The sequence below is a fragment of the Macrobrachium rosenbergii genome, chromosome 42, assembly GCF_040412425.1.
Source record: "Macrobrachium rosenbergii isolate ZJJX-2024 chromosome 42, ASM4041242v1, whole genome shotgun sequence".
Classification (NCBI taxonomy): Eukaryota; Metazoa; Arthropoda; class Malacostraca; order Decapoda; family Palaemonidae; genus Macrobrachium; species Macrobrachium rosenbergii.
The window spans coordinates 35,924,446-35,939,320 of record NC_089782.1 but is presented as its reverse complement, the minus strand read 5'-3'; the positions used below and the strand labels follow the sequence as shown (position 1 = coordinate 35,939,320).

Genomic DNA, 14,875 nt, shown 5'->3' with positions numbered 1-14,875 from the left:
AAAACCTCTGGAACTGAGGAATAAATGACTCTGGAACTGAGGAATAAAGGCCTCTGGAACTGAGGAGTAAAAGACCTCTGAAACTAAGGAATAAAGGACCTCTGGAACTGAGTAATAAAGAACCTCTGGAACTGAGGAATAAATGACTTCTAGAACTGAGGAATAAAGGCCTCTGGAAGTGAGGAATAAATGACCTCTGGAACTGAGGAATAAAGAACATCTGGAACTGAGGAATAAAGGACCTCTGGAACTGAGGGATAAAGGATCTCTGGAACTGAGGAACAGAGGACCTCTGGAACTGAGGAATAAAGGACCTCTGGAACTGAGGAATAAAGGATCTCTGGAACTGAGGAATAAAGGACATTTGGAACTGAGCAATAAAAGACCTCTGGAACTGAGGAACAGAGGTCCTCTGGAAATGAGGAATAAAGGACCTCTGGAACTGAGGAATAAAGGACATTTGGAACTGAGCAATAAAAGACCTCTGGAACTGAGGAACAGAGGAACTCTGGAAATGAGGAATAAAGGACCTCTGGAACTGAGGGATAAAGGACTTCTGGAACTGAGAAGTTCTGGCAGTGAAAAAGGACCCAGTAACTCTCTTACCTGCTTCGGACGGTCCTCCTCCTCCTCGTCGGGCTTCGAGGGGACGGCGTAGACTAGAGATCCCTGCAGGAGCCAGTGGGCCTTGGTGCACACTGCCTGACGGAGGCGTGTCAGCCACCACCCTGGCATCTTCATCATCCCAAGGCGGACGACGGCGGGAGCCAGCTCGCTTTCGGCCTGAGGTTCGAAAAATTGGAATGGAATATATAAAATTTATGCCAAAGGTCAAGTGTTGGGACCTACGAGGTCACTCAGGGCTGAAAGGGAAATTAAACAAAGATTATTATCAGCCAAAAGCAAACCTTACACTATCACACAAAATAAAACAATGGAAAGGAACGCACCCAACACAAAAGATGGCTATAGCGAGCCTGCCATTCCTCGCTCAGAAACCGAACGTCCTTTGTTATGGTCCTCGCTGTCCAGAGGGTAACGAGGTTGTCCTTCGCTGCGTGTCTCCCATCGTCCTTCAGGTCACCCTTGGAGGTGAGGCAGTTCTCAGGATCCAACACAGACTCACGAACGATGTCTGATAGGGATAATAAGGCCTGCGCTGGTCGGGCGCACCCACTGGTCAGGGCCTGTTCGTAAGAGTTTTTGACAGGGGTGCGGTAAGTAGTTGCATCGTCTTGTGATTATTTAAAAGTCTCTCTCTCTCTCTCTCTCTCTCTCTCTCTCTCTCTATATATATATATATATATATATATATATATATATATATATATATATATATATATATATATATATATAAACACTATGGATCAGGGGGCACCTGGGCACGTGGCCCCCGCCATGAAAAATAATGACAAAATAATAATATTGAAGATTTAGATGATAACATAAATGACAAATATAGAAATTGGAAAAAACATAAAATCTTGTATATAAATAATAAAACTGAGAAAAAGATAATAATAACAATTATATATATATATATATATATATATATATATATATATATATATATATATATATATATATATATATATATATATATATGTATGTATATGTATGTATGTATGTATGTATAATATGAAAATTGGGCCCCTTGAAATTTTTCTGTAACTACTAGTGTGTATACAGTATATATATATATATATATATATATATATATATATATATATATATATATATATATATTTATCTAAATATAAATACTATATTATATGTAACAAACGGATGTAACATACGCTTGTTAAAATCAGCCCATACACCTAAATAGATACACTTCCATGTATATACATTATTCACAAAAACGCCACTTATTTTAACAGTAATTCAGTACCCTCCACATAGCAGCCATATCATTTCTATCATAAACGTTTCTACATCTACATACGTCTTATAGAGTCTTTTCCCTTTGCAGTTATATCAACCACACAAATCTTTCATATGTAACGAAAGAAAGGTAAAGACAGTGAGACACCATCTTTTAAATTTCACCTCCTGAATCCGGAGAAGCTGAAGAGACATCTTCCCTTGCATTTCATCCCAAATCTCCATTTCCTGTTGCCAAGCGAGAGTCTCTAGGTCCTCCTCCTTGACAACCTGGGCAGCACGAGGACCGAGGGGGCCAGGAAGGCTGGCCTGTAATTCTCTCAGCATCCTCATCACTGCGTGTTTGGGTACGCTCACTGGAAAAGAAGACATAAAGATGATATGACTGACTGGTTTCACTTTTTCGTAGATTGACTGTATTTCTTGTATTCTAATACTTTTTGTATCTATTTGTTACTTTATTGATTTATTTTTTCTTTTTTAAATAAGTGAGATCTTTCTTTCTGTATTTCCCTGTACCTCCCCTTGCTTCTTCCTAATGAACATCATAATATTCTTTGGAAGCTTGAATTTCAAGTCAGTGGCCCCTGTGGGATGCTTGCTCCATATGAATAGGGTTCATCTTCTGAATAATAATAATAATAATAATAATAATAATAATAATAATAATAATAATAATAATAATAATAATAATAATCAATAATTGGTCATTCCTGTCTTCAAAGCAATTCAACATCCTTCACACCGAGCCAGAGAAAATGAGTCTCTGAGATATATGACATCCTGACTAGTAATCTGTTTGGAAGCGTACCAGTTATTATTTTTGAGGAGTGTAAAGTAATGGCATGATATTGGGCGCCTGAATGATTAGATGATTTACAGTAATAGCGTAAGTTACTCTACTATTGTAAATCATTCTAAACACCTCTGAGTCACTCTGAATAACTCAAGAGGTGTTTGGAATCTCCTATGAGATTTAAAGATGAAGTGAGCTGGAATAGACTCCTGGCAGATGAAGAAGCCTGGAAAAGGGTTAAAGAATGTGATATTACACCTAACCGGCGCTTGACAAACCACAAATGATGACAGTAATTCAAATGAAAATGAGGATGAAAATGACATTACTTTCCAATATCACAATACTACAAAAGACTGCAAGTTCTGCATAAGTGTGGTTGGCTAATCACGGAATAATAAGCAACATAAGTTTTACTGAAAATGACAGGAACTGTCAAATGACCTGGAAAGAGCAGCCTTACCCCAAGGAGTAGCTGTGAAGACCTCAAGACTGTTGGTTAGTTCTTGGTGGCTTTGCAAATGGCGGTACTGTTCGCTTAGTCCTACAAGCTGCGCCTCAGAGACCTCTGCTACTTCACAGACCCGTTCTGTAGACAAAGTGTTTCTTAGGACAGGACCAGTAAATGAGTTCTTTATATGCCAGATATCTTCAAGGAACAGATGACACTGTAGCTTCAAACTGGGGATATTTCATGAAGGCACAGACACAATGCGTTGGGAAACAGCTTGCATATGTGGTATATTTTCTGCAGTGAAAATTTTGTAACTAAAACCAAATACTGCAGTGAGCTAGCAGGCAAACACCAATTATCTACTTTCACAAGTTCATCAGTTAGTAACATAAAATCTAGAAGAATGTTAATAAACGTCTAAAGCCTTTTGTGTAAAACTGAAAATTTAAAGTTGTGCAGAAACTAAGATGCAACTCATTCTGTGTTACAGGAACATCCCAACCAACCAATGGCCTGTTGTGGAGGAAGCTTTAGATCCAGCACCAATTTCCTCTCTGGAAACGAATAGAGCAGGATATTGCCCTGGGCTTCCAAAGGCTGCTGGTGAGGACCAGCAGACGTCCCTGGCAGTTCGGGTGTCGTGATTGTGGGGACTGGCGAGACCCTGTCACCCTCATCTCCCTGAGGAACACCAGGCTGGTCAGTGGTGCCGTCTGGCGTCGGCGTTCCCACGACGCTCGCCTGCCTGTGCACCTTCATCTGTTTGGCGGGGAGGAAGTAACTCTTGTCGTTCAGGTGGTCCGCGAAGATTCTGTCGATGATGTGCTGGTCTAAGATGGCGGTGACGACGCTGCCGTAGGTCACCTGGAGAGGGAATAGAACAGGACATAGAATTGCAGGACACAGGATTTAGGCCAAAGGCCAAGCGCTGGGGCCTGTGCAGTTATTCAGCACTGAAACGGAAACTGACAGTAAAAAGGTTGGAAAGGTGTAACAGAGGAAAACCGCGCAGTTCCACTACGAATCAATTCTTAGGAGAAGGTGGAAAGCAAGATGGAAGAAAGAGAATATGAACGAAGGTACAGTAACAGGTATGAAAGGGTTTGCAGCTAAGAATATAGAATTTAGGCCAAAGGCCAAACACTGGGACCTATGCGGTCATTAATCGCTGAAACGGAAATTGACAGTAAAAAGGTCTGAAATGTGTAACAGGAGGAAAACCTCAAAGCAGTTGCACTATGAACTAATTGTTAGGAGAGGGTGGAAAGTAAGATGGAAGAAAGAGAATATGAACGAAGGTACAGTAAAAGGAATGAAAGGGGTTGCAGCTAGGGGCCGGGGTGCACTGAAGACAGTAGCCCCCTACGGGAGCCTCGAGAGAGAGAGAGAAAAAAAAAGAAAGACTATCATCCATAAATGTAAACAGGAGAAACTCGAAGCAAAAAATAACTGAAGTCCAAAGGAAAAATTTCCCTTCAGGAGAAACTGAATGAGCGAAAACACAAATTCATGGATTTTCTTGTTATTTTAAATGTATAAACTGTTAAATAATAACATTATTATTCTGCCTTTGTTTCCAAAATTACAAAACTGTTGTTGCCGCTTCCTGTTTCCATTTTATATCGAAAAAGCTGAAACAAGTTCCAAACCAAAGTAAGGTATGTGTTAAAGAATGAAAAGCAAAGCAGAAAAACGTTGATTATAAACCTATTTTTTTTATTTTAAAAAGCTAAAATAAATTCCAAAGAAGGATAAGGTCTAAATTGAATTATGAAAAGCAGGAAAACCTTGTTTATAAACCTTATTTTATTTTAATCTTAAAAAGCTGAAATAAGGTCCAAACCAAACTAAGGTCTAAATTAAGTTATGAAAAGCAGGAGAACCTCGTCTATAAGCCTTACCTTCGCCAGAAGGGCAGCCAGTGTCTCCCAGGTGGCCTTCCCGCTGAAGGCTTCGGTGAGGCGGTGAGCGGCAGAGAGAGATTCCTTGAAAATGGCTTGGGTCAGGAGGGTCGCGATACCCAGCTGTTCTTCCCGTATATTCTCCGCGTCTGGCGAAAGTATTATTATTATTATTATCATTATTATTATTATTATTATTATTATTATTATTATTATTATTATTATTATTATTATTAAGAAATTCACAACCTCGTGAAAAAGGTTTGTAATGAAAATCCACAATCACAAAGTGAACAGTATCACTATGTAAAAGACAAAAAGAATTTACTATATAATTGTAGAATTTTATTGCACAAATTATTATTATTATTATTATTATTATTATTATTATTATTATTATTATTATTATTATTATTATTATATGGAAAAACTAATCTAGTGATTCATCAGCTAAAATCCTTTATAAAAAAGTGCCTGTTAAGGTCACTTTACTATGATTATTATTATTTTTATCATTATTATTATCATTAAAATGTTTACATGTAAAAAATTAAAGGAGAGAACATAATAATGAATGAATGACAATACACAAAACTCGACACCATTGACACACAATGTAAACTCCCAAAGTCAGTCAGATTAATACTGTAAGTATCTTTGTCAAGGTTTTTGTAATTACATAACATACGTAGTTTTCTCTGGTCTGTCATAATTACATCAGATATCTCCATTAAGTCTGTTACAGTAACGTACCTCTGGCTATATAATTCTTGGATCTACTGTGTATCAAACAATTCTCAGATCCGTAATTATGCAACAACAAAGTTTTTATGGTTTATTATAGTTACGTAAGCTGACAAACATTCTCCATGCGGATGAAATTTGACATTTAATTATGAAATCAAAATATCAATAAAATACTAAATGAGTTTTGCAAACAATGTTTCCTTTCGTTTCAGTAAAAAAAAACTGGAGTATTAAACGTTCTTGTGGGATAACTAAATGTTCTGTACTTCTCTTATCTTCCGGTACTTCCTAATGAACACCATAATATTCTTTGGAAGCTTGAATTTCAAGCCAGTGGCCCCTTTGGTGGGCTTGTTCTATATGGATAGGGTTTATCTTCTGAATAATAATAATAATAATAATAATAATAATAATAATAATAATAATAATAATAATAATATTCTTTGGAAGCTTGAATTTCAAGTCAATGGCCCCTGTGGTGGGCTTGTTCCATATGGATAGGGTTCATCTTCTGAATAATAATAATAATAATAATAATAATAATAATAATAATAATAATAATAATAATAGTATTCTTTGGAAGCTTGAATTTCAAGTCAATGGCCCCTGTGGTAGGCTTGTTCCATATGGATAGGGTTCATCTTCTGAATAATAATAATAATAATAATAATAATAATAATAATAATAATAATAATAATAATAATAATAATAATAATAATAGTATTCTTTGGAAGCTTGAATTTCAAGTCAATGGCCCCTGTGGTAGGCTTGTTCCATATGGATAGGGTTCATCTTCTGAATAATAATAATAATAATAATAATAATAATAATAATAATAATAATAATAATAATAATAATAATAATAATAATAATATTCTTTGGAAGCTTGAATTTCAAAATAATAATAATAATAATAATAATAATAATAATAATAATAATAATAATAATAATAATAATAATAATAATAATAATAATAATAATAATAATAATAATAATGCTCTTCTGAATCAAGCTTTGTCACCTGCACAGAGGAAAAAAATTTTCAGTGAAGAATTTACCTGTAATAGCGAAAAGATGTATGCTGTTGCCAATAACGCAGCTTGCGTTTGCCCCGGGTTCGATCCGCTGGCGCCGACGTGGGCTTGGAGGTAGTCGTAGCCAAACTGCAGGTGTGTTGCCAAGTTGGCTGATAAAGTGTTCGGTATCTCAAGCTGAACTGTTTGAAGAATGAGGAATAAAAAATTGAAGAATGAGGAATAAAAATTTGAAGAATGAGGAATAAAAAATTGAAGAATGAGGAATAAAAAAATTGAAGAATGAGGAATAAAAAATTGAAGAATGAGGAATAAAAAATTAGTTTTTCGCCTTCGATTATTTCCAATTTTATCTGATTTTCAAAATGTTTTTTTTAGAAGTGTCAGAAAATTCTGCAACAACAGCTATCTGAATTGATTGCTGATAATGAGCCAATTCTGCTACAGCGATCTGAATTGATTTCTGACAATGAGTCAATTCTGCAACAACATCTTAACCGAGATCTCATAATGAGTCAATATCAGAATAAGCATTTATGCCTTTTTATTAGAGCTAAATCAAAACGTTTTAGCTTTTAATATTACAACCACAACCTGTAGTAACATAACAAATACAATTCCATCAAATACTTTGGCATATAGCCACTCCAATTCCAATCATAACAAAAGCAACTACAACGCTTTGGGGGTAGGGCCGTCAGTGCACCTCACGGGGTGCACTGTAGGCATTACTAAAGGTTCTTCGCAGCGTCCCGTCGGCCCCTAGCTGCAACCCCTTTCATTCCTTTCACTGTACCTCCCCTCATATTCTCTTTCTTCCATCATCCTTTCCAACCTCTCCTTACAATTATTTCACACTGCAACTGCGAGGTTTTCCTCCTGTTACACCTTTCAAACCTCCTTTACTCTCAATTTCCCTCCCAGAGCTGACTGACCTCATAGGTCCCAGTGCTTGGCCTTTACTAACCCACGACAGAGCTGTTGATTTCCTCCGCGGTATGCAGTCCCTTGGCCAGGAGGCAAATGACTGTAGGGGCAGAGAGCGTCGAGGGGAGGAGCTTGAGGGCAGCGTGAATACTCCACAGGGAGTCGGGCAGGACCTCACAGTCCAGGAGAACGAGCCACGTCTTCCGGCGGGCGGCCATCACGACTCGACGGCGCAGTTCCTGGGAATTTGTGAAGAAGAAGAAACAAGCAAATAATGCGCCGAAGTTTTCTTCGGCGCAATCGAGTTTTCTGTACAGCGTATACTCAAGGCCACCGAAAAAACATTTATCTTTCGGTGGTCTCGGTATAATGCTGTATGAGCCGCGGCCCATGAAGCTTTAACCACGGCCCGGTGGTGGCCTGGCCTATATCGTTGCCAGATGCACGATTATGGCTAACTTTAACCTTAAATCAAATAAAAACTACCGAAGCCAGGGGGATGCAATTTGGTACGTTTGATGATTGGAAGGTGGATGGTCAACATACCAATTTGCAGCCCTCTAGCCTCAGTAGTTTTTAAGATCTGAGGGCAGACAGAAAAAGTGCGGACGGACAAACAAAGCCGGCACAATAGTTCTATTTTCAGAAAACTAAAAATATGAGAAAGACTCATTGACTGATTTCATGAAATTTTTGGCTGCCAAGCTATGCACCAGGCCTAACGAAGACATGATAATTTTCTGAAGTAATTCACCACTAAAAATAGGTACTATACTCTTTCCCCATTCTTAAAATAACACAGGCCCAGGTCAAAATCCTTACCTGCTGTGAGGCAGTGGCCATGGAAAGAAAGGTGAGCTTGTAGTAAGGCAGACCAGCTTTCTTTGCAGCTGTCAGCAAATCATGGAGAGGCTGCGTTGCGCCTCCAACGTGAATCTGGTAAAAAATAATTGAATAAATTCACAGACGCTCAAACAGATGCAGAAGAATATATATGTATATATATATATATATATATATATATATATATATACACAGGCAGTCCTCGGTTGTTGGCAATCTGGTTTTACGGCACTTGTCTAGCAATGATGATAACCAAATTTTCGACACCAATCTCCAGTTATCGGTGCCAATCCCCAGTTATCGGTGCTGATCCTCGGCAATCAGCACTGATCCCCACTTATCAGCGCTATTGTCGCCGATTTTTGGTTATCGGCGATTTTCAGTTATCAGCACCCTGTCGGGAACAGAAACCCGCTGACAACCGGTATTGCCTGTGTATATATATATATATATATATATATATATATATATATATATAAATCGTGTGTTTGATTACAGAGCATTACAAACCATGCAGAAATGTCTATATACAAAGGGCTGTCAGTGTATACGAGTCAGAGCAGAGGCATCTTTGTTATGCTGGCAACAACACGAACCTGTATGAGGTCACTTATGCCGGTTCTCTGGGTCATCTTGGGTCGCCAGTGTTGGGTCAGAGCACGAGACAACCTATGAAAATAAAGTACTTTATATATTACAGATTAGTAATAGGTATATGAATATTTGTACATGGATGCAGTATGTGATTATGAATAAATATCTAGTTACCTTTCACTAGGTCGGAATCCCTAAGATTTCCATGCCCAAGGAAAATAGAGAGAGAGAGAGAGAGAGAGAGAGAGAGACTATAGAAAAAAAGCAGCTGGCATCACTGCCATCCATTTTGCTATATCACATCAATATAGAGAGAGAGAGAGAGAGAGAGAGAGAGAGAGAGAGAGAGAGAGACTATTACAAATGGAACATTTATAATGTATCAAACTACCATTAATTCTGACATGCCAAATCTAATGTATAGTAAAACCAGATTCCTCAAGCTAATGCCATTAACAAAAGATCAGCCATTCAGAAGGAACTCCTATGTCTTACTTCTGCCACTTACTATCGCTACTTACACTTATTACTTCCTACTACTCGCTACTTACAGGCCTGAGTTCTGCTCTGGCAAGGTCGACGTGGGAAGTGCCATACCCACCAGCTTCTTCATGGCCGAGATCAGCAAGTCTGGCCGGAGATGCCTTGCTAGGAGCACCTCTTGGGAGGCCTAGGGAAGTATTAGAAGGAAAGGGTTCATGATATTTGCAGATTAAATTCATCTTTGGCCTTTGAACACAATATATATATATATATATATATATATATATATATATATATATATATATATATATATATATATATATATATACCTGAATCATTTCTGCAAGTCTACATATTCATAAAAATTTATATATTAAGTTAAAAGTTGAAGTCCTCCTGGGTCTCTGTAGGCTCATAGGGCAGGCGCTGATCTCCTGTTCCTTAGGCTGACAGCCAGTGAAGGGCAGGTCCCAATGTCTATGACACGTGGCCTGTGTGTCGCTAGGCCCATATACATACATATATATATATATATATATATATATATATATATATATATATATATATATATATATATATACAATATATATATATAATTTATACATAATATATACAGTATATATAGATTCATCTTTCAACGTTTCACTACCTTTCTGAAGTCATCTTCAACACGGAAAAGATGGGAGGGCGAAGGAGCATCATCGTCTTCTGCTCCAATCCACTTCAGCAGCTGACATCTGACGTCTTCCACAGACTCCTCCCCCACAACAGGCAGCGGGAACAGACTCGCACAGCGGCTGGTTAGCCTCTCAAAGACTCTCCTAGTCTGTGAAGAAGAAGAAAATTTGGTGAATTATTATCTTTTCTGTGAGTCTTTAATAACTGGGTTCTTGATTATCTCATTTTTCAGAACATTGTTTTTAAGGATTTGTAACGATCATTTTCTTGGTTATCTCGTTTTTTTTTTTTTTTTTTTTACATTTTAATTCGTGAAGGGAACTATAATGGCACCCATTAAAATAAACAAATAAAGAGATTGCTTAGATACCACAAACCTCCGCTAAGGCTGAGCAATCCATCTCAAAAATAAAGTCTCCTCTCTCCAAAAGTTACATTCCTATCTCTCACAAAATCTATTCATGAGTTGCCAGTAACAAGGACCACATTTGGTCAAACAAATAAACAATGAATAAAAAATTTAAACAAGTCACAAAAATGGAGACAAATAGACTTTTTTTTTTAAGTAGCACTTCATGACTGGGTATCATGACTGAGTACAACCTCGACAGAACTTAAATGCTGACTATCAGCAGAGCGAGTAGCACTCACTAACTCTGACGCATACCAGAATTCCCCTACTAGGGAATAACTTATGAAAGATAATTAAACAGGACATCCACGACGACAGTCTATTGTCCTAGCAATTGCTGGAAAAAAGAAACTATTCTTTAAAAATAAAAAAAAATACTAATCTGATTTTTATCTGTAACTGATCACAAACGGCATGAGTTCAGCAGCTCACCTTTGCGTCACATTCCTTGGGCATCCAATCAAGGCCAAATTCTTCATCCTGTTCTTGCTCTTCTTCAGAATCTTCCGCCTCAAGTTCTTCCTCCTTCTCCTCCTCCTCCTCCTCTTCTTCTGCATCTTCTTTATCTTCTTCCCCCTCCCCTTTCTTTGCATCATCTACAACCTCCTCTTCACCATCAGCCTTCTCCTTCCCTTCCTCTTCACCCTCATCATCTCCATCTCCTGCAGATGTTTCTTCTTCTTCTTTCTGAGTCGCTTCCTTCTCGATCTTTTTGGGTCTCCACCAGATGTCCCGCCCTTTGTCCAGAGGAATCAAGAAGGAGGTCACGTAGTCTTCCCTGACATTCTCCATGTCGAGCTTCGCCAAGGCAAAACAAGTGGACACAGTCGCTCTGTGCTGCAACTTGAGTCTCGTGTCCAGAAGCTCTGTGACACTGGCTGTCATTGCTTCGTCCAGCTCTTTCGACTGTTCTTCCACGTCAGTTTCTGGAGAAAGATATTTTATTTAATCACTTAGTTAATGTTAAAGTCCACCTGGGCCTCAAAAGGTTTCTATGAGGTAAAAATTTAAAAGAATTGGTACTTCTGGTGTTTCCAGAGGTAGTCAGAAGTTGATTTTCTGGCTATGCTTTTAAGAACAACATCCAGAATCACCAAGAACTAACGTGACTCAAGTTCCTAACATGACCTAAGTTCCCAACGTGACCCAAGCTCCTAACGTGACTCAAATTTCTAACGTGACTCAAATTCCTAACGTGAGAGGGTCCTTGGACATTGATCATACATACACAAGTTCAGTGTCTAGAACATTGCGAGACAGCATAATGATCTGCCCTTGCTTCTCCTACTCATAGCAAAGCCTCTAAACCTTTAAACAAATTACAAAGAAATTCCTGCCAAATCTGAAGTCAAGAAAACAAATGAGAATTCAGTTTCTAGGACATACACGACAGCATAATGACTGCCTTTGCCTCTCCTACTCACTATAGCAAAGCCTCTAAACCTTTAAACAAATTACAAAAAAATTCCTGCCATCTGAAGTAACAAATAGAAAAAAAATAAGAACAGACATTAACGGAATGCATAACTAGCCTTTACCCGGGTCTTCTCCAACGCAGACTGACAACTTGGACACCTTGTGGGCTAGGTTCTCCAACAGCAGGGTGATGGGAACCGAGTAGCTGGAATCTAGGGGTGAAACCAGGTGAGTCACCTGATACAGGCGTGTGATGTACTTGGAAGCCCTCAGGTATTTCTCCGACACTTGGCATGTGAGGCCTCCCAGCTGCCTCTCTGTCTCGATTCCTTTCTCCGTTGCCTGCAATCAGATGTGGATCTTTGAAAATATGCTGTTTAACCCTACGTGTACTGCTGCTACTTGAAATAATGGTATGACTGGGATGTTGTACAGTTAGAACCTCGAAAGTTCAAGCGAAGATGCAATGCATTACTACCCTAAAACACTTCACATTGTAATTTATTTATATTTTTACCTATTTATTTATTAATTTATTGGTTTATTTTTTCTAATAATTGATCTCCTCTTTCTGTACTTCCTATCACCTTCTATAACTTCTTTCTATAACTTCTTTCACCAACGGCACTACCCTCCTGCGGAGACACGGACGACTGAGCAAACGTGCCCCACCTTACCTCGTTCAGAACCCTGACGAGACTGGTGAAGCTCTCGAGCTCCGTCATATCGGTGACCTTCCTCGAGTTTATGAAAGTCTTGATGAGGTTCTCCTCCGCTTTCTCCTTCCCTGCCTGGGCCTCGGCTACGCTCCTGACGGAGGCCTGGACTTGCTCCTCCAGCCTCGGCAAGTGCCACTTCAAAATGGCCCTCAGGAACTGGTGGGTGGCTCCCTGGTAAAAATATACGTAGGAAAATGTTTTCTTTCTAGATGTGTTCTTGAATGTTCCAAATAAGAAGGCTTTATTAAAATGTTAACTTGTGTTTTTCTGATAACTGATCTCCTCTTTCTGTATTTCCCATTACGTTCTGTTACTTCTTTTGAATGAACACCTTAATATTCTTTGCAAGCTTAAATTTCAAGTCAATGGCCCCTTTGGTGGGCTTGTTCCATATAAATAGGGATCATCTTTTGAATAATAATAATAATAATAATAATAATAATAATAATAATAATAATAATAATAATAACAATTTCGCAATGCTCACAATCTTATAACATAAATTCAAAGTTATTTCTTCTCAAATAGACAGAAGACAGTTCATATAATTTAACCCCTGACAATTTATTTAACTGTATTTTATGAAGCTCAAATTTTAAAAGGATTAGATTTTTCCTCTGAGCAATGACTGATATCCATAAGAAAAATAACGCTGATATTCCCTCAGATATTCTGTTATTCTCATAAGCCATGAATAGTCTCTGCTTTATAACTGCTATCCATAAGAGAAATAACTTGTTATTCCTCAGATACTCTGTAATTCTCATAAGCCATGAATAATCTCCCCTTTATAACTGCTATCCATAAGAAAAATAACTTGCTATTCCTCAGATACTCTGTTATTCTCATAAGCCATGAATAATCTCCGCTTCATAACTGCTATCCATAAGAAAAATAACTTGTTATTCCTCAGATAATCTGTTATTCTCACAAGCCATGAATAATCTCCACTTTATACCTGATATACATAAGAAAAATAACTTCCGATATTCCTCAGATAATCCGTTATTCTCATAAATCATGAATAATCTCCACTTTATACCTGATATTCATAAGAAAAATAACTTCCGATATTCCTCAGATAATCTGTTATTCTCATGAGCCATGAATAATCTCCAAGAATGTCAAGACAGTTCCTTACCTTATAATCCAAAGTCACATCGAGGATGGTGTGAGTTGAGCACAGAGGACAATAAAATTCCGAACACTCCCCGTCCATGATAACTATAATCTTAGCTTTCCTTGTTTCTTTTGCGACCTCTCCCCGAGATTCTGCAATGTCGAAGAGAAAACTAGTAAATAAGAAGGAGTGTTCTGTAAAGACGAGAGAATAGAATAGAATATAGAATTTAGGCCAGAGGTCATTCAGGGCTGAAAGGGGAATTGGCAGTAAAAAGGTTTGAAAGGCGTAACAGGAGGAAAACCTCGCAGTTGCACTATGAGACAGTTGTTAGGAAAGGGTGGATAGCAAGATAGAAGAAAGAGAATGTGAACGGAGGTACAGTAAAAGAAATGAAAGGGGTTGCAGCTAGGGACCGAAGGGACGCTGCAAAGAACCTTAAGTAATGCCTACAGTGCACCGCGTGAGGTGCACTGACGGCACTACCCCACCTTCGGGGGTGGAGAAGAGAAGACACCTTCAAATATAATCAAAGAAACTGACAGTCAAATGATACCTTTCCCGAGGTGAGCTTCACTCCACTTGACCAGCTCATGCGCCCTGGAGTGAGGTGCCCACAGGTAGATCAGTCTTTTCTCTCCGTTATCCAGTCTGTCTTGCACTTCCTCCTCCCATCTGTCCGTCTCTGTGCTTATCCATATCCCTCCACTCAAGTATTCCTCAACCTGAGGCAAGGGAGGAGTTAAAGTGAGGAACCAAAGGAATCCAACTCATTTTAAGGAGGCCGTTCTTAGGATTCACTAGATGTCAATTCATGCTCTCGAGTGATGAGGTAAAATCTGACTTCCGTTTAAAATTCAGTTAACT

General features: G+C 38.3%; 1 pseudogene; it reads right to left on the bottom strand.

Annotated features, from left to right (window-relative positions):
* The window catches only part of LOC136827799 (dynein axonemal heavy chain 10-like), an 86,496-nt pseudogene that overhangs the window by 2,039 nt on the left and 69,582 nt on the right, over nt 1–14,875 (bottom strand).